At 35.5% G+C, this 25,133-nt stretch overlaps 1 pseudogene; it reads right to left on the reverse strand.

Moving 5' to 3' along the window:
- On the reverse strand, positions 1-23,759 carry LOC111380990 (annotated as a pseudogene).
- Positions 23,760-25,133: the final 1,374 nt, after the last annotated feature.

Consider the following 25,133-nt stretch of genomic DNA (forward strand, 5'->3'; position numbering starts at 1 on the left):
CTAGAATTGAGTGTCACGTGGTTCGGCATAAGTTAGCTGTGGGCCCCAGTAGGTTGCCCAAGTGTGTGGACACGTAACAAAATCGGTACATATGACAGAAGTCGATATCCCCAATGTAACCTTCACAAAAGCAAGGGAAATAAAGAATCAAATTATTGAAAAAAATACGAAATTCTACTTTAGAGTTGATAAGGGCATTATACATTGGTAAACATGAGTGTACCTGAAAACAATGTTGCAGTGGCAAGTATTCGATGATCAAGCTGGTAAAATAACAAAAGAAACTCATTAGGAACAAAGTATAAATATATAAAAATTAGCAATTAGAGAAAACAACTGCAAGTTGAAATACTGCTAATAAAGCATTAGAAAAATATTTCTTAAAGTTGAAATACTGCTAATAAAGCATTAGAAAAATATTTCTTCTTCTTTGAGAAGACTAACAATTATTAGATATGCCCATATGCAAGATTAACACTTACACTTATGTTAGATGGATGGATTGAAGAATCAAGTGTAGAGCATATGATGCGATTGAAAGAAAGTTAAACCAGCCAAAAGTTATATTGGTTACTGTTGGGAATATAAATAAACGTGCACAATGGAAATAAAAGCAATTTTCGATTCTCACCAGGAATCACCTTTGTATTTAGATAGAAATTGTGATAAAAATTATACATTTTCACGATCTGCAAACTCCTTTACTCTTCCATTGTTCCAGCAGCTATGATTTGCCACCCACAACTGTCCAATTATCCAGCCTCTAACGGTGATCCACACAGAGAACAAAATTGTAGTATTAGGGTTTTTCTTGTGCTAACAAGAATAATGAAAAATCTTTACAATTTTGCAAACCCTAATCATATTTATATAAGCCCGAATGGGCTTGGCCTGACCCGGTCCAACATTAACCCATTTAGTTAAATTCAGTTTGTGAATTAATTAATCCAATTAATCAATTCAGGCATATAAATAAGCAACACAATTAGTTAATTTATCCAGTACTTGTTAAATTAATTAATTGACAAATCACAATCTTTCAGTTCTCCTTTTGTGTGTGACCCATCGGTTCCCGATCACGATGCCTAACTACGTGAAATATTGTTTTGATCTAATCAAAATTGATAAATTAAAACACCATTTTAATTTATCACCAATTCATACTCGTCGTCCCAGATTGACATCTAGCAATGGGTCAGGGTAATGCATGTGACGGGAAATGTCACGTGGTATGTCAAAACCAAACTCGTTCGTTTACCGTGAAATTATAATCCCTTCGTCAGTATGATCCGATCAATTATGAGATATGAAAATGTGTCAATCTCGATTATCGATCATATCTTTCACTCCACTATTAAGTCAATATAAATTGAAAACTCATTTTCGACTTACGAGTATACCTTGACCAAGGATTTCATTATCGACTTAATTGAATGAAATGGAAATCATAATCTCTTACTATCTAAGAGTGACAAATCCTCTATTGGTCATTCACAACTTTCATACGATTCTTGACATACATACCCGAACAATATCGTATTAGCGGCCCTTGGTAGAGCAACATCCAACACCGTCAAAGCATGACTGTCCTCATATAAGATACTATGACGACCTCAAATCAAAGGACCAATCCCACTACCGAACGTTAGAGATTAACCATTGACACTCAGATAGTTATCCATATGGAATCTCTAGGCGGGTCTCCAATGTTTTGTTCTATAACAAAACATCCGCGTGTTCATTTAAGTGTCACCACACTTTTGCTTGTGAGATCAGCTACTTATTTCACAAGTAAGAAATGTCACACGTGATGGTCTATCCGTAATAACGATATCCGTATCTCGTTATTACTTGCGACCACGGACGATTTAACATTCAATCATATATAATTTGTATATCACAATCACAACTCATTGTGATTAACAAATTACGAAGATTTGAATCTACGGATTCTATTATTTAATTTAATTGTCTATCAAATAATAGATCTGCCATTAAATTGCATTAATTATATATTAAGAATATTTATATCCAAGGTTGATTGGACCTAGGGCATAACACTTACAAACTCCCACTTGCACTAGATCCAATCACTTATGTATCCAATATCATTAGAGTCTACATGACGATCATGTCTATACTGTGACAACTCTTTGTCAATGGATCTGCAATTAATTGTGGGAATTCGTTCTTCTCTTCACGTCATTTCTATGTATTATCTTTCTGATGAGATTATACCACCTTAATACATGTTTAGATCATTGATGAGACCTTAGTTCCTTCGCTTTCGCGATGGCTCCATTGTTATCACAATACAATGGCATGTGATCGACAATATTAGGAACTACCCCAAGTTCATTAATGAACATCTCAATCCACATTTCAACTCTTTGCTGTTTCCGAAGCAATCGTGTATTAGGTTTCTGCTATTGAATCAAAGGTTGTTTCACGCTTGGAATCTTTCTAGCACACCGCTTAAGAGTAGACTAGCTTCTTCATATAAATCTTCTCAAAATTTCATCTATGTAGATTGGGATGAGTTAAGCAATCTTCTAGATCTACCTCTGTAGATCAAGTTGCTTCTCCATATCGTTTATAAATAAATCCTTTAACAACCATTATTTCAACAATTGAAACATAGGGATGTCGTTTCCTATCATACTAGGAATACGACAATGCTTCCACTATCTTCTTGTAAACACACAGTTTATCTTCAAATTTGATAAAATCAAACATTTTGACTTTTCCATCAAATCGAAGATTTTAGTTCCAAGAGGCTTGCTTTAATCCATAGTCACGGTATGCAACTATTGCAACCAAAATCTGAATAGACCTCAGCATGGCTACATGCGTAAGGTTTCATCAAATTCAACACGTTGTCTTTGTTTGTTACCTTTTGCTACTAGCCTTGCTTTGTATGTATGGATATTCCCATCTATATCAACATTTTATTGTAAACCATTTACGACCTATGTGTTTTATCCCATCAGGAGGGTCGACCAAGGTCCAAACCTTGTTCACATACGTCAAATTCATCTCGGGTTTCATGACCTCTTGTTATCTCTTTTAAATCAACACTTAACTTTATTTTTGTGCAACTAGTAGGCTCATCATCCTGGATCAGTAATACCTAATTAGTAATCATGGATTCACACCTTTCTTGAAGGTCGAATGATCCTACTAGATTCACATAGAGCTAACATGTCATCGTGAGTCTTTACTTCCTGATTAAGAGTATGTCCCATATCAGATATGGGATCAAACTTGGATTCATCTACATGGTTAACTATATTTGTGGACTCTTGAGCTCTTTCAAGTTCTATTTTGCTCCCACTGTCTTCCCGTAAAGTAAATATTTTATCTAAGAAGAAGATATGTCATGAGACGAAGACTTTCTTCTTAATGGGTTAATATAATTGATATCCAAATATCTGCTTTGAATATTCCACAAATATGTATTTATCGGATTTAGTCTCAAACTTATCCGATTAAATGTGCTTCAAATAAGCGTCACAGTCCCAAACTTTCATATGTGGTAAATTGGAACTATTGTCTTTCCATAGCTCATATGGAATTGAGTTAACCAACTTAGATATGACATGATTTAGCGTGTAACACACTGCAATCAGTGTATGTCCCCAAAAACGATTTTGGGAGATTTGCATAGCTTGTTATCAATTGGACTATATCTAATAGTTTACGATTCCTCCGTTCAGATACACCACAATGTTGAAGTATATATGGAGAAGTCACTACAAGAGAATCTCATTCTCTCTTATATAATCTAAATTTTAACTTTTCCTATTTGTTTCTCCACTCTAGCTTGAATCCTTTGAACATTTCAAGAACTTCATGCTTGAATTTCATCAAGTATACATGATAATTGATGACATAAGAGAAACCTCATTTGACATTAATTGACATGGGTCTACATACATCACTATGTATTATGCCAATATTTATGTAGACTTATTCCTTTTCAAGTAAAAGGAGATTTGGTCATTGTGTCAAACATGTATGTTTTGCACTTGTCAAACGATTCAAAATCAATTGACTCTACGTATACATCTCTATGTAATTTTGAAATTGTATTTCATCTATATGACCAAATCTGTAATGCCAAATTTGGGTATTATTCATATTATCACTTTTACGCCTCTTAACTTCACTCATTGTAGAATGCTTAGTGTTTAGAATATAAATGTAATTTTGTAACTTACCATAACTATTAAGATCTTAATCAAGATAGGCAGGAACAACAATTGTTCTTAACATTAAAATAGTTCATGTCCAAACATGAAATTCATTTAATGTTCTGGCTATGGTGGGTACAAAGCAACATTTCTCTAATTCCAATACTAAGTCAAAAGGCAACGGCAAGAAGTATGCTCCTATAGGCAATGCAGCAACCTTTGCTCATCTTCAACGTGTAGGTCAACTTTTCTCTTTTGCAGTGGCCTACTTCTATCTAGTTTCTCCATATTTATATAAATATGAGATCCATGTCTAATATCAAATACCTAAGAAACTCGTGAAGTAGACGTAAGCCACGCAATATTCCTTCCAATGACATTCATTCTATAGTGAAATCAAAAGTCATTAGATTTGATATTGTCCTCTGCTCTGACGGTCTTAGCCACATTGGACGCTTTTACAAAGCCCCTTTAGACTTCCTCTTAATATCCTTAGAGGAATCAATGGCTCGCCCATTTGTAACTTTGACACTGGGCATAATAGTCTTAAGCAGGTTAAGCAACTTAATGAGTGTGCATTCGAACTTATTCATATCATAATTCATAATTAGTATGAATAACTCTACGATAGAGATTGCAGAGCTAAGTCAATACTTAGTTCATAATTCATGATTGAACTCAATTGACACATTCTTCATGTCAATCATCTTCAGTACATGAGCATTGACTGAAGATACTTCTATCACTTTGCATTGGTACAGTTGTTTGGAATTCTCATATCCTTCCACACATGATTATTATCACACAACTCTTTTGAAATGAAAAATCGTGTTTAGCATGTTAGCATCTAGACTTTCATGTTGCTTCTATAACTCAGGTGACATAGTTGCAAGTATCACATACGTTGCAGTACTATCGTCATCACTGCGTTTATTATAGCAGCCACCTCTTTCTTGATCGAGTCATCAGCAGATGTCTCTAGAATGGACTACTCAAGGATATAACCAATTTTCTCATGCTTGAGAACAATTCTAAGATTGCAATGCCAAACAAGAAAATTCAGTTTGGTTGTTGGCATTCAATATGCCATTCAAAACATATGGTTACTCAGGATTCAATATAAATGTAAATGACGAAAAGGAAAAGAATAATATATAAAATGCATCAATTAATTTAACATGGACTTTTATTAAATTAATTATGCTCCCACTGTTTAACTAAATCTATGATCCTCTCACATAAATTTATAGAGTCCATAATTGACTCCCAGTGGGTTGGGATCCTATCTATTATATCAAGACCTTGAGTGTACTCAACAAGCCTTAATATATCATTTGGGTAGATACTATTATCAATTGTATTAAAATCAAATTTCAATTAAATGTCAGATAAGAATCCAATTCTAACTTAAGAACATGTTCATGTAAATAATTAATTAAAATCAAATTTTAATTAAATATTAAATTAGAGTCCAACTCTAATTTAAATTGAATTAACATTTTAATTGAGGATAAAACTCCTAAATAAAATAAAATTCAATTTAGGCCAAAGTTTAAAATTTAAGTTAAAATCATATCTTAACGAAAATATTGAAAGTCATTAATTTTAAATAAAATTTTAATTTTGGGCCCAAATTGAAACACGAGTCAAACTCGATTAAAATCATAATTTTAAAGCCCATTTAAAATACAAATTCAAAACCCATTTTGAAATTTACAAGTTAACCCAAGTTTAAAATTAAAAGGTCGTCCCTTCAATTGACTTAATTGCATGAAAGACCTCCATTTAAAATTTGCAAATAGACCCTTCCCGTTTGAAATTGAGGAATAGGTCTCCCTTTAAAAATTTACAACTTGATCCTATATCAAATAATTGAAGATGGGCCCCTGAAACTTCACAAATTGCAGACAAGCCCCCATCCCCAATTATTCTCACCCGTCTGTAAACCCTAAATAATTCACCCCAAAATTTTATTTTTTATTTTTTATTTTCTTGAGTTCTTTCTTCATCCGACGGCGCCCCCAAAATTTTATTTTATTTTTTAATTTTCTTGAGTTCTTTCTTCATCCGGCTGCGCCACCGCCCATAGAAGGGGCTCTTCCCAGCAGCAGCATCTTAGCAGTGGCGTCTGCCACGCAGGCAGCTGAGGCGGTGGCGAACACATGCCAGATCCTTTTTTTTTATAATTCCAATCCAAAATAATATTTTATTCAAAACTAATTTTGAAAATTGAATTAATTGCTAGAAAAAATGAAACGAACAAAATCAACTTTTGATTTTGCCCAAAAATTCAGAACAATTTCTAACAAATACAAAGTGGATTCTGATACCACTATTGGGAATCTAAATAAACGTGCATAGCGGAAATAAAAATAATTTTCGATTTCCACCAGAAATCGCCTTGCTGTTTAGATAGAAATTGTGATAAAAGTGATATATTTTCACGATCTACAAACTCCTTTGCTTTTTCCTTGTTCCAGCAGTTATGATCTGCCACACACAGCTGTCCAATTATCCAGCCTCCAACGGTGATCCACACAGAGAACAAAATTGTAGTATGAGGGTTTTTCTCGTGCTAGCAAAAATAATGAAAAATCTCTACAGTTTTGCAAACCCTAATCATATTTATATAATCCCGAACGGGCTTGGCCTGATTCGGTCCAACATTTAATTAACCCATTTAATTAAATTCGATATGTAAATTAATTAATCCAATTAATCGATTCAGGCCTATAAATAAGCAACTCAATTAATTAATTTATCTAACATTTATTAAATTAATTAATTGACAAATCACAATCTTACAGTTCTCCTTTTGTGTGCGACACATCAGGTTCCCGATCACGATAACTAACGACGTGAAATATTATTTTGATATAATCAAAATTGATAAATTAAAACACCATTTTAATTTATCACCAATTCACAATCGTCGTCCCTGATTGACATCTAATAATGTGTCAGGACAATGCATGTAACGGGAAATGTCACGTGGTATGACAAAACCAAACTCATTCGTTTACCGTGAAACTATAATCCCTTCGTCAATATGATCCGATCAATTACGAGATATGAAAATGTGTCAATCTCAATTATCGATCATATCTTTCATTTCACTATTAAGTCAATACAAATTGAAAACTCCTTTTCGACTTACGAGTAGACCTTGGCCAAGGATTTCATTATCGACTTAATTGAATGAAATGCAAATCATAATCTCTTACTATCTAAGAGTGACGAATCCTCTGTTGGTCATTCATAACTTTCATACGATTATTGACATACCCGAATGATGTCGTATTAGCGGTCTTTGGTAGAGCAACATCCAATACCGTCAAAGCATGACTGTCCTCATATAAGATACTATGATGACCTCAAGTCAAATGACCAATCCCACTACCGAACGTTAGATTAACCACTGACACTCAGATAGTTATCCATATGGAATCTCTAGGCGAGTCTCCAATGTTTTGTTCTATAACAAAACATCCACGTGTTCATTTAAGTGTCACTACACTTTAACTTGTGAGATCAGCTACTTACTTCACAAGTAAGAAATGTCACACGTGATGGTCTATTCGTAATAACGATATCCGTATCTCGTTATTACTTACGACCACGGACGATTTAAGATTCAATCATATATAATTTGTATTTCACAATCACAACTCCTTGTGATTAACAAATTACGAAGATTTGAATCTACGGATTCTATTATTTAATTTATTTGTCTATTAAATAATAGATCTGCCATTAAACTGCATTAATTATATATTAAGAATATTTATGTCCAAGGTTGATTGGACCTAGGGCATAACACTTACAGTTACTTTAAAACAACCATAGCACTAGTACCAACACTTTTATTTCAATTAATAAAACATCGTTCGTTGATAGAACTAATCAGCTGAGGTAGAGACAAAAATGAAAATAAAAAATCACAGCAAACATTTAGGATAAAAAATGTAATCATGTACTTTAGATCACATTATCTGTATAATCTTGATTGATCCACCTCACCACATCTCCAAACCAAAAAATGTTCACCATTTATCAATTTTACGAGCAATCATCACAATGCATTTTGCTTATTGTCCCACTCCATAATTTTCTCAGTAAGTTAGTTTTCGAAAGATAGACGAAATATTAAACTACTTTACTAACCAAACCCAATCCATGCATCAGAAGCCGCTTTTGATATTGAATGGGAAACAAACATGTACAGTTGCTGTATTCTAAAAAAAAATGTGCACAAGTGGCTTCATACTAGCAATATCATATGGAATCCATGTATCACCCATTTTTGGAAAAGTATTAAATGCACGATCCTGAAAATTTGTATGCAGCCATAAATTGGTCACATTCTAGTGTAGTTTCTAGATACGCAAGCAGATAAACAGAATGAAAGGGGAAAAGGCTGGTAAATCTACAGCATCATTTCCAGCGACAAGTGTGCCTGAAATGGCAGTGACTCCAACTATGACGCTTACTGGAAGGCCCAGACGCTTAACTTTAGCTGTCCCTTGAACCCAGGCTACAGATTGAACAGGGAGCTTAGGCCTAACAACAGAAAGAGCGGTCCAAAAGACCCCAGGCGATAAGGACTTACTTCTAGTTTAGCAAACTCGGATTTGAGTTCCTAAAAGAAGAAAAAGAAAACATGATAACATTAAAGAGATCTTCTTCGAATTCAGATTATCAGCTAGTAATATGTAAATACTTGTCACTTGTTACCTCTAGACCACTTTGACCATACACTAGCCAATTATTCCTTGCCCAGCACCAAGAGCAAATAGCCCAAAGAACCAAAGTCTGAGTCAAGGCATAAAGCATCTTTTTCGAAGAAAGTATGAAAATGGTAGTGCAAACATTATAACGAATGCCCTTCCCCACATACGATAGGCATACTCCATCCAATATATGAACTAGAATTCAGCAAGACTTTTCTTTATTTACACTGGAATGATCAAGAAATTAGATGAACTTCACCAATACCCAGTGCAAACAACTAATTTCATGATATGATTATGACAGCATATCACACACACATTATGCACATGATTATATTGTAAATATAGAATAGTGATGTAATTAGGAGATTTGATAGAAATATTCTGACTGTACTTTTGGGCGGTAATTAGGGAAAAAGTTCCTATTTATCGAGGAGAAATTCTCAATTGAGAGGCATTCAAACAATTCTATCATGGTATCAGAGCCTCCTCTGATTCTACAATTTTCTTAAAGTTGCTAGGCATTGCAGAATCTGGTCAGAAATCTTACCAATTTATTTTGGTGTCTTGGCTTCCTTTTCTTTTGACCAAACAATGGTCGGTTCGTGTTTTCTGGAGAGAATCAATTTTTTTCTCTATTTCTTAGTTTGCTGTTCATCTGTGAATGGCATAGACAACGTCACAAGTAGAGGTAACGACCAGTGACAGAGGTGACGATACATTGCAGGAGTGACGACTAATGTGTAGGTTTCTTTTTTTTTTTGGGCTGTTGTTATGTTATTGGGTTGTTAATTTGGGTTGGAAATTGGGCTGTTGTTACCAAATTGGGTTGATTGGGCTGCTGTTACATATTGTTAATTGGGTCAATAATTCTATCTTTTGGCTACATTTTGAGCTGCTGACATTCATCTATTGCTACTTGGGCTGTAAGTTATTTTGGGCTATTGTTGGGTCATTTTTTGGACTGTAGTGAACATATTATTGTTGTTATCTTATTAGAGGAATTGTGTTGGACTGCTGCATTTATGATGTCGACGGAAAATATTCTTGTCCGTTTTAATGGAAAAAATTATTCCACATGGGAGTTTCAGTTCAAAATATTTATAAAAGGCAAAGAATTTCGGGGACATTTGGATGGTCCTCTACGACTCCTAAGGATAAAAAAGGAAAAGAACAATGGGAGAGTGTAAATGCTCGTATTATCTTATGGATTTTGGGATCAATCGAATCTCATATGATATGCAATCTCTGCTCATTCACTATGGCTAAAGATATGTTGGATTATCTTGGATGAATTTACAATCAAGGAAACTCTGCTCGAAGGTTCCAATTGGAATTAGAGATTGCACAATACAATCAAGGTAATCTATCGATTGATAAATTTTATACTGGTTTTTTTAATCTATGGAGCGAATACTCTGGCATAATTCATTCCAAGGCTCCCAAAGAAACATTAACTGCACTACAGGAAATTCAAGCAGAAAATCAAAGGGATCAATTTTTTATGAAGCTCCGACCGGAATTCGAAACTGTTAGGGCTAGTTTACTCAATCGTAATCCTATTCCATCATTGGATGTCTGTCTGGGAGAATTATTACTTGAAGAACAACGTCTTCCCACTCAATTGGAAATGAGACAAATGATTGTGTCCTCTGAGGTTATTAATGTGGCCTATGCTGCCTAGGGATGAGGAAAATCTAAACATCAGCCGCAATGTTACAAGTGCAAAGAGGTTGGACATATTGCCAAGCATTGTAACAGGACATTCTATAATTACTGCAAGAAAGAAGGACACATCATTAATGATTGTCGGATATGACCTTAGAACCGCCAGGCTTAGGCTTTTCAAGCTAACGTTCAATCTACCTCATCTGGTGATCAAACCTCAGTAAGTAACTATTTTACTCTCACACCTAAGATGATACAACAAATGAATTAGATGATTATATCTGCCTTCTCTGCTTGGGACTACAAGGTAAGAAAAATTTACTCTCTTTTCCTTGGTTGGTTGACTCCGCTGCTTCAAATCATATGACTGGGAATACAAATAACTTGCATGATGTTAAAAAGTATGAAAGTAAGCAACACGTAGAAATAGCCAATGGTAGTACGTTACCAGTTATTGCAGTTTGAAACTTGGGGACTTCATTTAACTATATGTTTGTATCTCCTGCTTTATCTACAAGTTTGATTTCTGTTGGACAATTGGTGGATAACAATTGTGATGTTCATTTTGGTCATAATGTTTGTCTTGTGTAGGATCAAGCATCGGGGAAAGTGATCGCGAAGGGGCCTAAGGTGGGACATCCGTTCTCACTCCAGTTTTCCATTCCTAGTACTATTTCTTTAGCTTATATTGCTGTAATTAAGAACTCTAATGTTTGGCATAAAAAAATTGGGACATCCCAATTCTACTGTTTTGACTTATCTTGTGAAACAAGGTTATTTTGGTAATGAAGATTCTATTCATCTATCTCCTGATTGTACTACATGTAAACTCAGTATGAACAAAGTTCTACCTTTCCATGATCATGGTAGTCATGCTTCTAGTTGCTTTGATATTATTCATACTGATGTTTGGGGTGTTAGTCCTATTATTTCACATGCTCATTACAAGTATTTTGTGACATTTATTGATGATTACAGTCGTTTTACTTGGGTTTATTTTCTCCATTCCAAAGCTGAAGTCTTCTCAATCTTTCAAACTTTTGTTGCTTATGTTGAGACTCGATTTTTCACTAACATTAAAATTTTACATTCTAACTCTGGGGGGGAGTATATGTCTAAAGATTTTCAGGACTATCTCAAAATAAAGGGAACACTTTCTCAATGCTATTCTCCTTATACTCCCCAACAGAATGGTGTCGCAGGACGTAAAAATCGACACGTCTTAGATATTGTTTGTACCTTACTGATTGAATCTTCTGTACCTTCTAAGTTTTGGGTAGAAGCTTTATCTACTACTGTACACTTGATTAATAGATTGTCTTTCTGCACTTTGGATTATGACTCTCTTTACTCTCGCTTGTTTAGTAACGTTCCTGACTATCATTCTTTACATACTTTTGGTTGTGTCTGCTTTGTTCATTTAGCACCCACCGAACGTCACAAGCTTACAGCTCAAGCGGCTAAGTGTGCTTTCATAGGATATAGTCCTAATCATAAGGGGTTTGTGTGTTATGATGCGGACACTAATAAGCTACGCATTTCTCGAAATGTTGTTTTCTTTGAAAATCAATATTTCTTCCAGTCACGTTTCACTCCAAATTCTGCTCCCGTTATTCTTCCTACTTTTGAAGCTATACCTTATCCTATCGAACGCTATAAACCAGGAATTGTATATCAGAGGCATTTTCCACTGTCTCTTTCACATGATCTCGAACCGACGTTTGATCCTGAATCTGAGCCTTGTCCTCCGGAGCTTGAACTTTGACGCTCCAATCGTGTCACTCGTCCTCCAGATAAATATGATTTTTCACATACTGCACACCAAGCTACAATTGACACTACTTCTGTCCCCAAATCTTATTCTCAGGCTGCTAGTCAAGCCTGCTGGAGGCAAGCTATGCATGAAGAACTTTAAGCTCTCCAAGATAATCATACTTGGGACATTGTACCCTGTCCAAATGGGGCAAAAGTTATTGGATGCAAATGGGTTTACACAAAGAAGCTACGCGCTGATGGTTCCATCGATCGATACAAGGCACGCTTGGTGGCACTTGGCAACAGACAAGAGTATGGCATTGACTTTGAGGAGACATTTGCACCGGTGGCTAAGATGACTACAGTACGCACTATCATTGCCATTGCTGCATCCCAAGAATGGTCACTTCGACAAATGGATGTCAAGAATGCTTTTCTACATGGAGAACTGAAAGAAGTATACATGACTCTTTCTACTGGCCTGTTCACTCACTCATCCTTTGAAGTCTGTCGTTTGAAGTGGTCATTATATGGTTTAAAGCAACCACCACAGGTATGGTTTGATAAATTTCGCACTACTCTCCTTGATTTCACTTTTATCCAAAGTCAATATGATTCTTCTCTCTTCCTTAGAAAGACTGATATTGGCATTGTGGTTCTTCTAGTGTACGTGCATGATATTGTCATTATAGGTTCTGATTCACAGTTAATTGAGGAAGTGCAGAACTTCCTTTCACATGAAAGATCTTGGTTCGTTGCAGTATTTTCTTGGCCTTGAAGTGCATTCCACTTTTAAAGGAACCCTATTATATCAACACAAATATACTCAAGATATAATTACTTCTGCTCGACTTGGGTCCGGCAACTCGGTTCTCACACCTATGAAAGTCAATCTGAAGCTTCGCCAGGCAGAAGGAGATCTTTTAACCGACCCTTTGCTATATCGACAGCTAGTAGAAAGTTTGAACTATTTGATGATAAAAATACCTGATATCTCCTTTGTAGTCTAGCAAGTTAGCCAGTTTATGCAGGCTTCTAGGCATTCTCATTTGGCCGTTGTACGACGTATCATTCATTATCTAAAGGGTACATCTGGTTGAGGTTTATTCTTTCCTATTGGGACTTCTCTACAGTTGATTGGTTTTACTGATGCTGATTGGGCTGGTTGCGCGGATACTCTATAGTCAATTACTGGTTGGTGCATGTTTCTTGGAAATGCACTTATCTCGTGGATGAGTAAAAAGCAAGATCGTGTGTCAAAGTCTTCCACTGAGTCTGAATATCGAGCTATGTGCTCCGCTTGTTTTGAGATTGTGTGGTTTCGGGGCTTACTTGGTGTACTTGGTTTTCCTTAGCTTACTCCCGCTCCACTTCATGCTGACAACACAAGCGCTGTTTAGATTACTGCTAATTCGATATTCCATGAGCAAACCAAGCTCATTGAGGTTGATTGTCACTCCATACGAGAAGCCTTTGACCAATAAGTGATTACACTTCCTCACGTTTCTACGGATCTTCCGACAGCTGACATATTTATCAAGGCTCTCGGACGTCTTCGACATCAGTTTATGGTTGACAAATTGATGCTTTTTGATCGACAACATCAATTTGAGTGGGGATGACAACATATCACACACACACACATTATGCACATAATTATATTGTAAATATAGGATAGCAATATAATTAGGAGATTTGATAGAAATATTCTGGCTGTAATTTGGGACGGTAATTAGGGAAAAAGTTCCTGTTTAATGAGAAGAAACTCTTAATTGAGAGGCATTTGGACAATTCTATCATATTAAACCACATCTAAATGCAACTATGGACATAGATTCCAGTCGAATCGACATAGTGAACTAAATCTAGATGATTGCCATAGGAATCCAAACCAAGTATTGACAAAAAATCTATAGCTTGATTACTCGTTACGATTTTGTGATGTTTCTGGATTTAGCCTTTTTTGGCTTCTAAATTACCAAAATATGGACTCCCAAGCTTCAAGGGAAAAGGATCTTGTGAAGGAAGTTCAAGAACCTATAAAGGAACTAACTATACATCAGAATTTTATGACGCCAGGAAATTTCTAACAGATTAACTATAAAAACTTAATATGCGTCCAAATTCAAACTTCGTTCCCACAGTATCGGATTTCATACACATCTATACTCAGTTGAGATACATCTTTCTTTGTAGTTTAGTTTCACAAATTTCAATCGTGAAAAACACAAATCTGGGATAGGAACAACATCTTGAAAAATGAATCTTACTCTGAAATAAAAAAAATGAACCCTTCTCTTACAAATTTAGTTTGGAAAATCAATACCTTTGCAGTGCCAAATTTGAACTGTTCGGAACGAGTCCAAAGTAGGTACATTCCAAAATTATTCAAGAATCCTTGCCTACCAGCTAAAGTGCCAAACAACAAAGAACATTGTTATAAATTTTCATCTTTCAAAAAGATTAAGAAAAATGGGGAGAATGGAAGAGAAAATTAAAGACTTTGTCATTTTCGAAACACACATTTCCAAATACCTTACCTTCATCTCTCTGGTGCTTATGCTAGTATTATTCTTAAGAATGTCTTGTCTACAGTTATTCCTTCACATATATTCAAAAAAAGTAGTGCCTACACTTTTGAAGTGACAAAACTCTTGGATATTGACAATTATGGTTAAACACTTCCGATTCATTTTACTAAACCTGCTACTTAATTTCACTTGAAATAAATTCATACTTTTGATTATATTTTGATTATATTTACTGTGGTATCTGAAAAATAGCCAAATTGCCTTCTTAAATGTTTGTAAAAAATTTTACTCTTGATGTTGGTACAATCGGTTTCCAACTTTACAATGAAGAAGTTATCTGTTATAAATTGAGCCCTCGCATAATTTTTGGAGAATGAGAGACTGACAAATAAGGAAAATTTTTTGATTTACATGTAATATTATTTTATTGAAGAATGTGTGGTTGAAAAAAAGAAAAAGAAAAATGTATTTTTGAAAAAAAAAATGGAGCCCAAAAATAGGCAGAAATTCCTCTGCTTACTAAATCACAAAATGAGTTGTCGCTAACTAGTGAAGTTGGTGAAAATCCAAGTACAAACTATGACAAGCAGTGAGCAGTGAACATAGTGATCAGACCACTATAAATAGCTTGCCAGTTCTAGGGGTAGATGGATCCTTTGTATTCAGAGAGCAGACCAAATAAATTTATTTGTCTTTTGCGTGTTCATGAATCTCCAATAAATGCATTCAGGATAAGGGTGGCTGATCGAGGTATTTTCCACTCACACACACAGTTCTCGACGTAATTTTTATTTTGTAGAACCCCCATCCATAAATAATAAAAAAAGAAAAAGAAAAGAAAAGAGAGAGAAATCTTCTTACAAAAACATTAGAATTAAAAAAGAGGATGAACAGACACCATCCTTTTTCCTTCATGTAAATGAAGGAAAAAGGATAATTCATAGAAAAGAGGATGAACAGACACCATCCATCTTTAGGATCCTAGAAACTTATACATTGTGGGATGGGAAGAGTAGCATATTAATTAAATAATTAAACGCAAATGAAAAATACGTGGCATAGGGACTTATCGTGTGTATTCAGGGGATTGCTTGTATAGAATCTGATTCTTTCATTCTCTATTTAAGGACCACCTGATGTACATTTCACGCGAACTTTTATCTTCAATACAAGAATTTCTCCATACTCATCTATATTTCATATTCTCTCAGATCTAGATTCTAGTATCTGTTAGTTCAATCTCAAGATGGTATCAAAGCATAATGATGCTTCTGCTTCAGCTGCTGAGCCTTTAGTTTCTAATCCTCCTGCTTCAGTTCCTGCATCTGTAGCAAAAGCAAAGGACGTTTTCAGTCCATTTTTTCTGCATCATAAAGATAGTCCTGGTCTCTTGATCGTTTCTCAGTAGCTGAATGAAGACAACTATGCATCATGGAGTCGATCTGTTGAAATGGCTCTGAGTAGGGTTGTAAGCAAAAATCGCTAAACTGGAAAATCGAACCGAGATCGCATTTTAGAAACCATCGATTTGGTGCCATGTGGATCCGGTCAACGAAATGGTTTTGACCAAAACCAAATCGATCAAAATGGTTTGATTTAGGTTTGAGAATTTTAATTGTGGTTTAAAACCAAACCGGACCGGCGAAAAAATATATAAAAATAAAAAATTGAAATTTTTTTCATTTTTTTAAAATTCATCCAAATATTTAAAATTCAATAGTTTTGTGATTTTTGGGTATTTTTGTCAATTTCTAATTTTATAATACAGATATATTATTATTATCCAATCATCATAATTTATATCTAATAATTTCAAGACTAACATAATCTATCAAAAGCCATTTTCCTCTTTAGAATTTAGATGAACTCCAGCCAACATCCAACATAGTCTTGAGCCACCGACACCACATACTTCTTTTTCAGATTTTTCACGCCTCTTCAAAGTTAAATTGAAATCCATTATACCAAATCGGAGACAAAGAGATCTTAGACCTTCAGTGATAATATTTGCTACGAATAAAGTTTCAAATCAATAATTTTTTTGAAGCAAACTAAGGTAAGAATCTGAAATTAAATGCGTTTCGTAACATAATACAAACGTAAACTTGTGTAATTGTTATGTTTAAATATTATAAACAATTACTTTATTAGTGTGGTTGATTATTTTCTTTGTTTAATCAGTATCATTTTTTTCAAATATGATGATCACGAGGTCTTGTTGGACATAATTATATTTTTTGGCCTTATATCTAGTTTAGTAGACTTGTATTGTAATGTTATTGTATCGTCATTAACCTAAAAAATGTGAACAAAAATGAAAAAAAACTATCTTCTAGTTTATTGTGATTTCACTTTGATTTAGTTGGTATTTAAATTTATAGTAGATATATTTAGCTCTGTTTGAGCCATATTTTCCATATCATCATAATGAGAAAATTGACCGTTGGAGAGGAAGCTGGGTCCCACACATAAAACAGCAGGTCAACAAAGGCGGTTGAACTTGTGGGATAACGATCCAAATTTTCATTTTTTTATCCCAAAAATTTTGTTCAAACAGGGGCTTATTTTGGTTTAGATTTATTGCTAGTGAGCTATAAATATATATTGAATTCAATGAATTAATGACATAAAAGTAGAGGGGCAAAGAAATATATGGGGAAACCGGCGGTTTAAAATCGGACCAAACCGTTAGGTTTAGGTTTGAGTTTTTTTCAAACCGTTCAAAATGGTTTGGTTTAGGTTTGAGTTTTTCTCAAACCGGTTTAAACGGTTTGGTTTGAAACTTTGTCAAAAATCGGTAAAATCAGACCGCTTACACCCCTAGCTCTGAGTGCCAAAAACAAGCTGTGTTTCATCGATGGATCCTTGAGCAAACTTGATGAAGGCGATCCGATCGTTCTAGCTTAGAAGAGGTGCAATCATATGGTTATTTTATGGATTTTGAACTCCATTTCCAAAGAACTTGTTGCTAGTATCTTGTATATTGATACTGCTACTGCTATTTGGTCTGATCTTAGAGAGAAGTTTTCACAAACTAATGGACCACGTATCTTTCAATTGAGGAAGGCAATCACTTCTCTAACACAAGATTAGTGTTCAGTAAGTACATATTTCACTAAATTGAAGACACTTTGGGATGAGCTTGGGTGCAACAGACCTGTTCCAGCCTCTTTGGTGAAGTTTCAGCAGGAGGAATATGTCATGTAGTTCCTAATGGGCTTGAATGAGAATTACTCTCAGATTCGAGGTCAAATACTATTGATTGATCCATTACCACCAATTAAAAAAGTCTTCTCTCTAGTTGTACAAGAGGAGGAGCAAAGAGAAATTGCAGCTAACATCACACACAATCTAGATTCTGTTGCTATGGTTGCTAAAAATTTCAATAGAAATCTTGCACAAGCTGCTAATGAAGGAAGGAACAATTACACTGGATAGAACAATAAGAAGGAGTGTCCTCAATGTAGTAACTGTGGTATTCTTGGCCACAAAGTCGATAAATGCTACAAAGTGCACGGATATCCACCAGGATATAAGTTTAAAAACAAGAATCCTGTGGTTCACGGAGTTGCAAATCAAGTGGAATATGCTCATGATGTTGACACTGATCTTGCGCAATTCTCATTTACTAAGAATCAGTATCAACAACTGCTAGCCTTGATTCAACCTACTGATGAAGCATCTTTGCCATTCATAGGCACTCGCACCATCAATTCTCAAAATACAAGCACCTCTGGTTCACAAGAGCATGCCTTAGCAAATCTGGCAGGTACATCATGGTTTTTGCCTCACAATGCATCAGTATTTTGTCAATGCTTTTCATCTAAATCATATAAAGGTTCTGAAAGTTTAAGTGTGAATTATGAATGGATTCTAGACACCAGTGCTATAGATCATATGGTGTGTTCAATTCATTTACTCACAGAAATCACAGCTACAGTTTCACAGTTTGTTAAGCTTCCAAATGGAAGTTTAGCAAAAGCTACACATGTTGGTTCAATTATACTTTCAAACTCAATTGTTCTGGAGAATGTTCTGTGTGTGCTATCCTTTGCATTCAATCTAGTTTCGGTCAGTTGCTTGCTTAAAACGGTTTGATGTGCTCTCATTTTATTGTCTGGTGTGTGCTTTATATAGGACCTATGCTCATGGATGACGATTAGGGATGTCAAACGGTCGTGGACGGCTCGGGCTTGTCAAATGACGAGCCCAAGCCCGAGCCGAGCAGGGGGCTCGATCCCACGAGTCGAGCCTGCGAGGGGCTCGTGGGCACAAGCCTTCGTCCAAAAAATTGAATTTTTTAAAAAAAGGTGCAAAAAAAAAGTAAAAAAAACACGAGCTCGTGGCTCGTAAGCTCACCCACGAGCTTGGCTCGCCACGAGCCCGAGCCGACTCGGCTAGGCCCATTGCCATCCCTAACGACGATTGGTCTGGCTAAAGAGAGAAATGGCATGTTCTATATGCTGAGTATCACTTCCCCACAACCTAAACATTTTGTTAATTCTGTAACATCCACAGTTTCTAATTTGTGGCATCTTAGGTTAGGTCATCCATCTTTGCAACGCCTAAAAATGTTGCTACCTGTCATTTCAAATTTGAATGTAAATACTATACATCAACGTGACATTTGCCCTATGGCTAAGTTGCACAGATTACCTTATGTTTCTAGTGAAATAAAGAGTCCTGCTCCATTTGATCTAATACATGCTGCTCTATGAGGTCCTTTCTCTACTACCGCTGTTGATGGTTCAAAGTACTTTTTAACTCTCGTTGATGACTTTACTCGATGTGTATGGACTTGCTTGTTAAATTCTAAAAGTCAAACACAATATGTCATTTCAGCTTTCTTCACTTTAATTGAGACACAATTTAATCTCAAGATAAAGTGTATTCGCTTGGATAATGGTTCAGAATTTCACCTTAGAGATTTTTTTACATCTAAAGGTGTTATACGTCAAAAGACTTATGTTGAATCACCCTAACAAAATGGGGTAGTCGAAAAAAAACATCAACATCTATTAAATGTTGCTAGAGCCATTTGTTTTCAAGCAAATTTACCTCTTAGTTTCAGGTGTGAATGTATACAAACTGCCACTTACATCATCAACAGACTTCTCACTCCTTTGCTTCATGGAAAATCCCCCTTTGAAGCCTTTTTTTCCCAAAAACCAGATTACTCTCATTTTAGGACTTTTGGTTGCTTATGTTTTGCTTATACACTCACTAGAAATCGATCAAAGTTTGATTCTCTAGGAACCAAATGTATCTTTCTTGGCTATCCATATTCTATCAAGGTCTATAAGCTCTTAGATCTTCAAACTTAAGCTGTCTTCATATCAAGAAATGTTTTATTTTATGAAGACACATTTCCATACAAACAACTCCCTTTAAATCATGATGACCCATTTGTCTTACCTAATCCAATTCCAGAACCTTCATTTCCCATTTTTCCTTCCCATATGTCTCCTATATCTAAAAATGTTTCACCAAACACTTCACCAAATCACCAAAATAACCCTATTCCTCCACCAGAAAATCATACAGCTTCACATGACATAAACCCTCCTCTCAGAAGATCCACAAGAATTAAACAAACCTCCTCTTATCTTCAGCATTATCGTTGTCATTTGGCTCAAAATTCTCTTAACGGATCTGATCAGTCCACAAGCAAGGTTCTTTCAAGCTTAAGCCCCAGCTGTGATATCCAGAATTATCTTGCTTATGATAGACTTTCATCTTCCCATCGAGCATATGCTCTTAATATTACTAACATGACTGAGCCTCAAACTTTTGATCAAGCTGTAAAGGATGCTAACTGGTGTGATGCAATGACTAAGGAAATTAAAGCACTTAAGGATAATAACAAGTGGACAATCACTCGTTTACCCCCTGGCAAAGTCCCCATTGATTGTAAATGGGTGTTCAAAATGAAGTTGAAAGCTGATGGGTCTTTGGAAAGGTATAAAGCCAGATTAGTGGCTAAGGGCTATACTGAAAAAGAATGTTTTGATTATCTTGAAACCTTTTCTCCAGTGGCAAAGCTTACTTCTATGAGAGTCCTTTTGGCTGTAGTGCTGCTAAGGATTGGACTCTTTTACAATTAGATGTCAACAATGCATTTTTACATGGTGATCTAAATGAGGAAATATACATGAAAATTCCTCCTGGTCTTGACAGCAAAAGGGGCAGTATGGTATGCAGGCTCAACATGTCTTTATATGGAAGCCTCTAGGCAATGGTTTACTAAGTTCTCAGATTTTCTATTAAAGGAAGGCTTTGCACAGTCCAAATTTGATTATACACTGTTCACTAGAAATAGAAATTGCTCTTTCATTGCTCTACTAGTGTATGTGGATGATATTGTATCGACAGAAGATGATTTACAAGGCATGAATGATTTGAAGGCTTCTCTTGATGGGCAATTGAAGATAAAAGATCTTGGAACATTGAAATATTTCTTTGGACTGGAGGTGGCTCGGTCTAAGAAAGGAATTTTTTTGTGTTAAAGAAAATTCAATCTAGATATTTTAGAAGATTCTGGTTTTAGTGGTGCCAAACCGGCAAACACACCAATGGAGCAAAATGTAAAATTGGATAGAGAAAGTGGAGAACTGTTGAATGATGCATCACTTTATAGGAGGTTAGTAGGACGGCTGCTGTACTTAACCATTACAAGGCCGGATTTGAGTTATGTGGTTCAAGTGTTAAGTCAGTTTATGAACCAACCAAGGGAACCTCATTTGGATGCAGCTTATAGGGCACTAAGGTACATCAATAGCACACCAGGACAAGGGATTTTCTTCCCTAAAGACAATGACTCAAGGCTGAAGATCTTTTCATATTCAGATTGGGCCAGCTGCCCTGATTCAAGAAGATCCATAACTGGATATTGTACTTTTCTAGGAAATGCTCTAATATCCTGGAAATCTAAGAAGCAAAATACGGTTTCCAGATCTTCAGCAGAAGCTGAATACCGTGCCATGGCATCAACAACGTGCGAAATACAATGGCTTTTATATCTACTGGCTGACTTGAGGATTAAACATGAGAAGCCTGCATTGTTATACTGTGATAATCAAGTTGCATTACACATTGCTGTCAACCCCGTATTTCACGAAAGAACAAAACATATCGAACTAGATTGTCATATAGTGAGGGACAAGATTAAGGTTGGAATTTTGCACACTATGCATGTCTCTTCAAATAATCTACTAGCAGATATTATGACAAAACCAGTGGGAGCATCTCTATTTCATTCTTTATTGTGCAAGATGAATGTGTGCAACATATACACTCCATCTTGAAGGGGGCTGTTGCGAATACCGGAAGAAACCACTAGAACCTGTTGCTGATGTGGAAGAATTAGTTAGATTAGTTGATTTTCTGTTAATACCCAGTACAATTGTATAGAATTTGATTCTTTCATTCTCTATTTAAGGACCACCTGATGTACATTTCAAGTGAACTTTTATCTTCAATACAAGAATTTTTCCATACTCATCTATATTTCATATTCTCTCAGATCTAGATTCTAGTATCTGTTAGTTCAATCTCAAGATATTTCTCAAACTCTATTAACCATTCTTCATCCGAGATAGGAGGAAGGCTTCCAGTGAACTTCCAGTCAGTCATTGAAAGACCCGATCTGGTCAGTCGTGTGACACCACTGAGCACCGCCACACTAAAGACCCAAGCAGCAGATACAAAAAGCCAAATACCAACAGCTTTCTGAGCTTGGGACCCAGCAGGTACAAGGAGCTTTAACCCTTCCGTATTTTTCACTGGTATAGATGCTGCAGTGGAGAAATTCCTGAATGAGAGCTTATAAAATTTCTGAAAACAGAAAGAAACTATGTCCCCATGATTATGGTCTTAAAATGCAAAAGGTAATTAAAGCAAGGAACAAGCTGCTAGAGCATTTAAACACAGTAAAACATTAAAATGCCATTCACTGCAATGAGTTAACTCTAACTAATGGGCGATCTGGGTTGGATTATGTAGAGATTAAAGAGGTAGATAAATGCTTAACAAAATCAGCCACATAAATCCTTCTTTGCCATTCTTTTCAATATTGGATTATCTATTCCTAATCAAGTTCTTGTTCGATTTTTATTTTCTGAGAAGCGATTTTATGATAAGTGATTTATTTGAAAATATGTGGTTAAAAAGTCCGGAAAGTTATGGGTCCACATGCAAAATTATTTTAGTGGGAAAATGTGTGGTTGAAAATGAATTTGAGAAAAAGTGATTTTGAAAAAAAAAAATCATAATCAAACAAGGGCTAAATCAAATCAAATCTTTGAAAATCAGTTCACACCATGTTAACCTTGGTCACTTACTCCCTATTCTAACTTGTTGTCAGATTTTTGTCACTCTGCTCTGGTCTTTTAGGTTTATTATGTAAGACATGCGCCCTCCATCTAAGCTCCTATCCTTTGATCATCTTTAATTGGCGGCCGGTGCATGTGCTTGGGAAGTTCTGTATAAATCTATAACTATGGTATTAATTATTGTGATTTAAATTATTTTTCTATCAACAGCAGAATAGAATTAGCTGGTGAAAACACAATGATAATACATCTACAGTGCATGTATGTACATGGGAGGTCCCACTTTTCAAGTCTCATTCCTTATTGATGGTGGACTTTCAATACATAAAACAATCACTATTTTGGACAACGGGATACGCTAATCTTAGTCTGCTTAATCAAGAATCCTGGATTCTGAGGTGCTCCAGCATAATAACTTTTGATTAATCCATCATATGTCGGATGTTGGATAAGTCCATCCACATCTAAAGCAAAAAAATTGGGATCTACATTATAATCTTTATAAAGCCCGTGGTTAGGAAATTCCCGACTTCTAACTCGGACAGATCTCATTCTCATGATCTCTCCTTCATATATGTCGTTAATTATTTTAATACATCACTTATTTGGGATCCATAAATAAATGAAGGGGTGAAAGGAGCTGAGAGAACAAAAATAAGAAGAGGCAAATTTCCAGTTAGTTAGTTTGTGAACAATGACTCCGGAGGATTTGATTGTTCTTTACCACCAAAAAAACCCCAAAAGCTTGTGCTTTGAAACTCAAGTCTTCATTGATACGAAGTTTGAGATCAGAGAGTTTGGTGGAGGATGAAAATAATCCAATAATGTCCAGAACGAAATCATTAAATTTTACACTATGGAATTGACAGGAAAATCAAAACAAACAGCTTCAATTTACTTAGTACACTAACAAATCACACATGATGAACCCAAATAATTCATAGACACATTATCAAGAAATATCACACAACTATACATGCTAAGAACATGTTTGGCTAACCTCAATGTTTTCCCATTTGATTGAGATGATTATAATAATTGTCAACACTTTCATTAAAAGCTTAAACAGTTAGAGAGGACCATGTATATGTTGGGAATTGATTTAAACATGCACAGCGGAATTTAACAGATTTCAATTCCCATTCAGGATTCAGCTTTGTATTTAGATAAAAACTGTGATGAGAAATATACCTTTTGTGTGATTTGCAAACTCTTTCGCGTTATTCCTTTCCAGCAGCTTGAATCTGCCTCCCACAGCTGTCCAATTGTGCAGCCTCCAATGAAATCCACACAGAGAGAAAACAACAACTGCTAGGGTTTCTTTCTTGTGCTAGCAAGAACAATGAATAACTTAATGGACCTCAAACCCTAGTTGCATATATATATAAACCCAAATGGACCCGGCCCGGTCCGGTCCAATATTTAATTAATCCAATTAATCAAACCCGGTCCGTGAATTAATTAATCCAATTAATTAATTCGGGATTATAAATAAGAAAATCAATTAATTAATTTATCCAACGATTGTTAAATTAATCAATTAACAATTTGCAGTCTTCCAATTCTCTTTTGTGTGCGACCCATTAGGTTCCCGACCACGATGCCTAACGTCATGAAATATTATTTTGATCTAATCAAAATCGATAAATTAATACACCCTTTTAATTTATCGTTAATTCACATTCGCCGTCCCTGATTGACATCTAGCAATGTGTCAGGGCAATACATGTGACGGGAAATGTCACGTGGTATGACAAAACCAAAATCGTTCGTTTATCATGGAACTATTATCCCTTCGTCAATACGATCCGATCAATTACGAGATATGGAATTGTGTCAATCTCGATCATCGATCATATCTTTCATTCCACTATTAAGTCAATATAAATCGAAAACTCCTTTTCGACTTATGAGTACACCTTGGCC

This window comes from Olea europaea, unplaced genomic scaffold (assembly GCF_002742605.1).
Source record: "Olea europaea var. sylvestris unplaced genomic scaffold, O_europaea_v1 scaffold224, whole genome shotgun sequence".
Taxonomy (NCBI): domain Eukaryota; kingdom Viridiplantae; phylum Streptophyta; class Magnoliopsida; order Lamiales; family Oleaceae; genus Olea; species Olea europaea.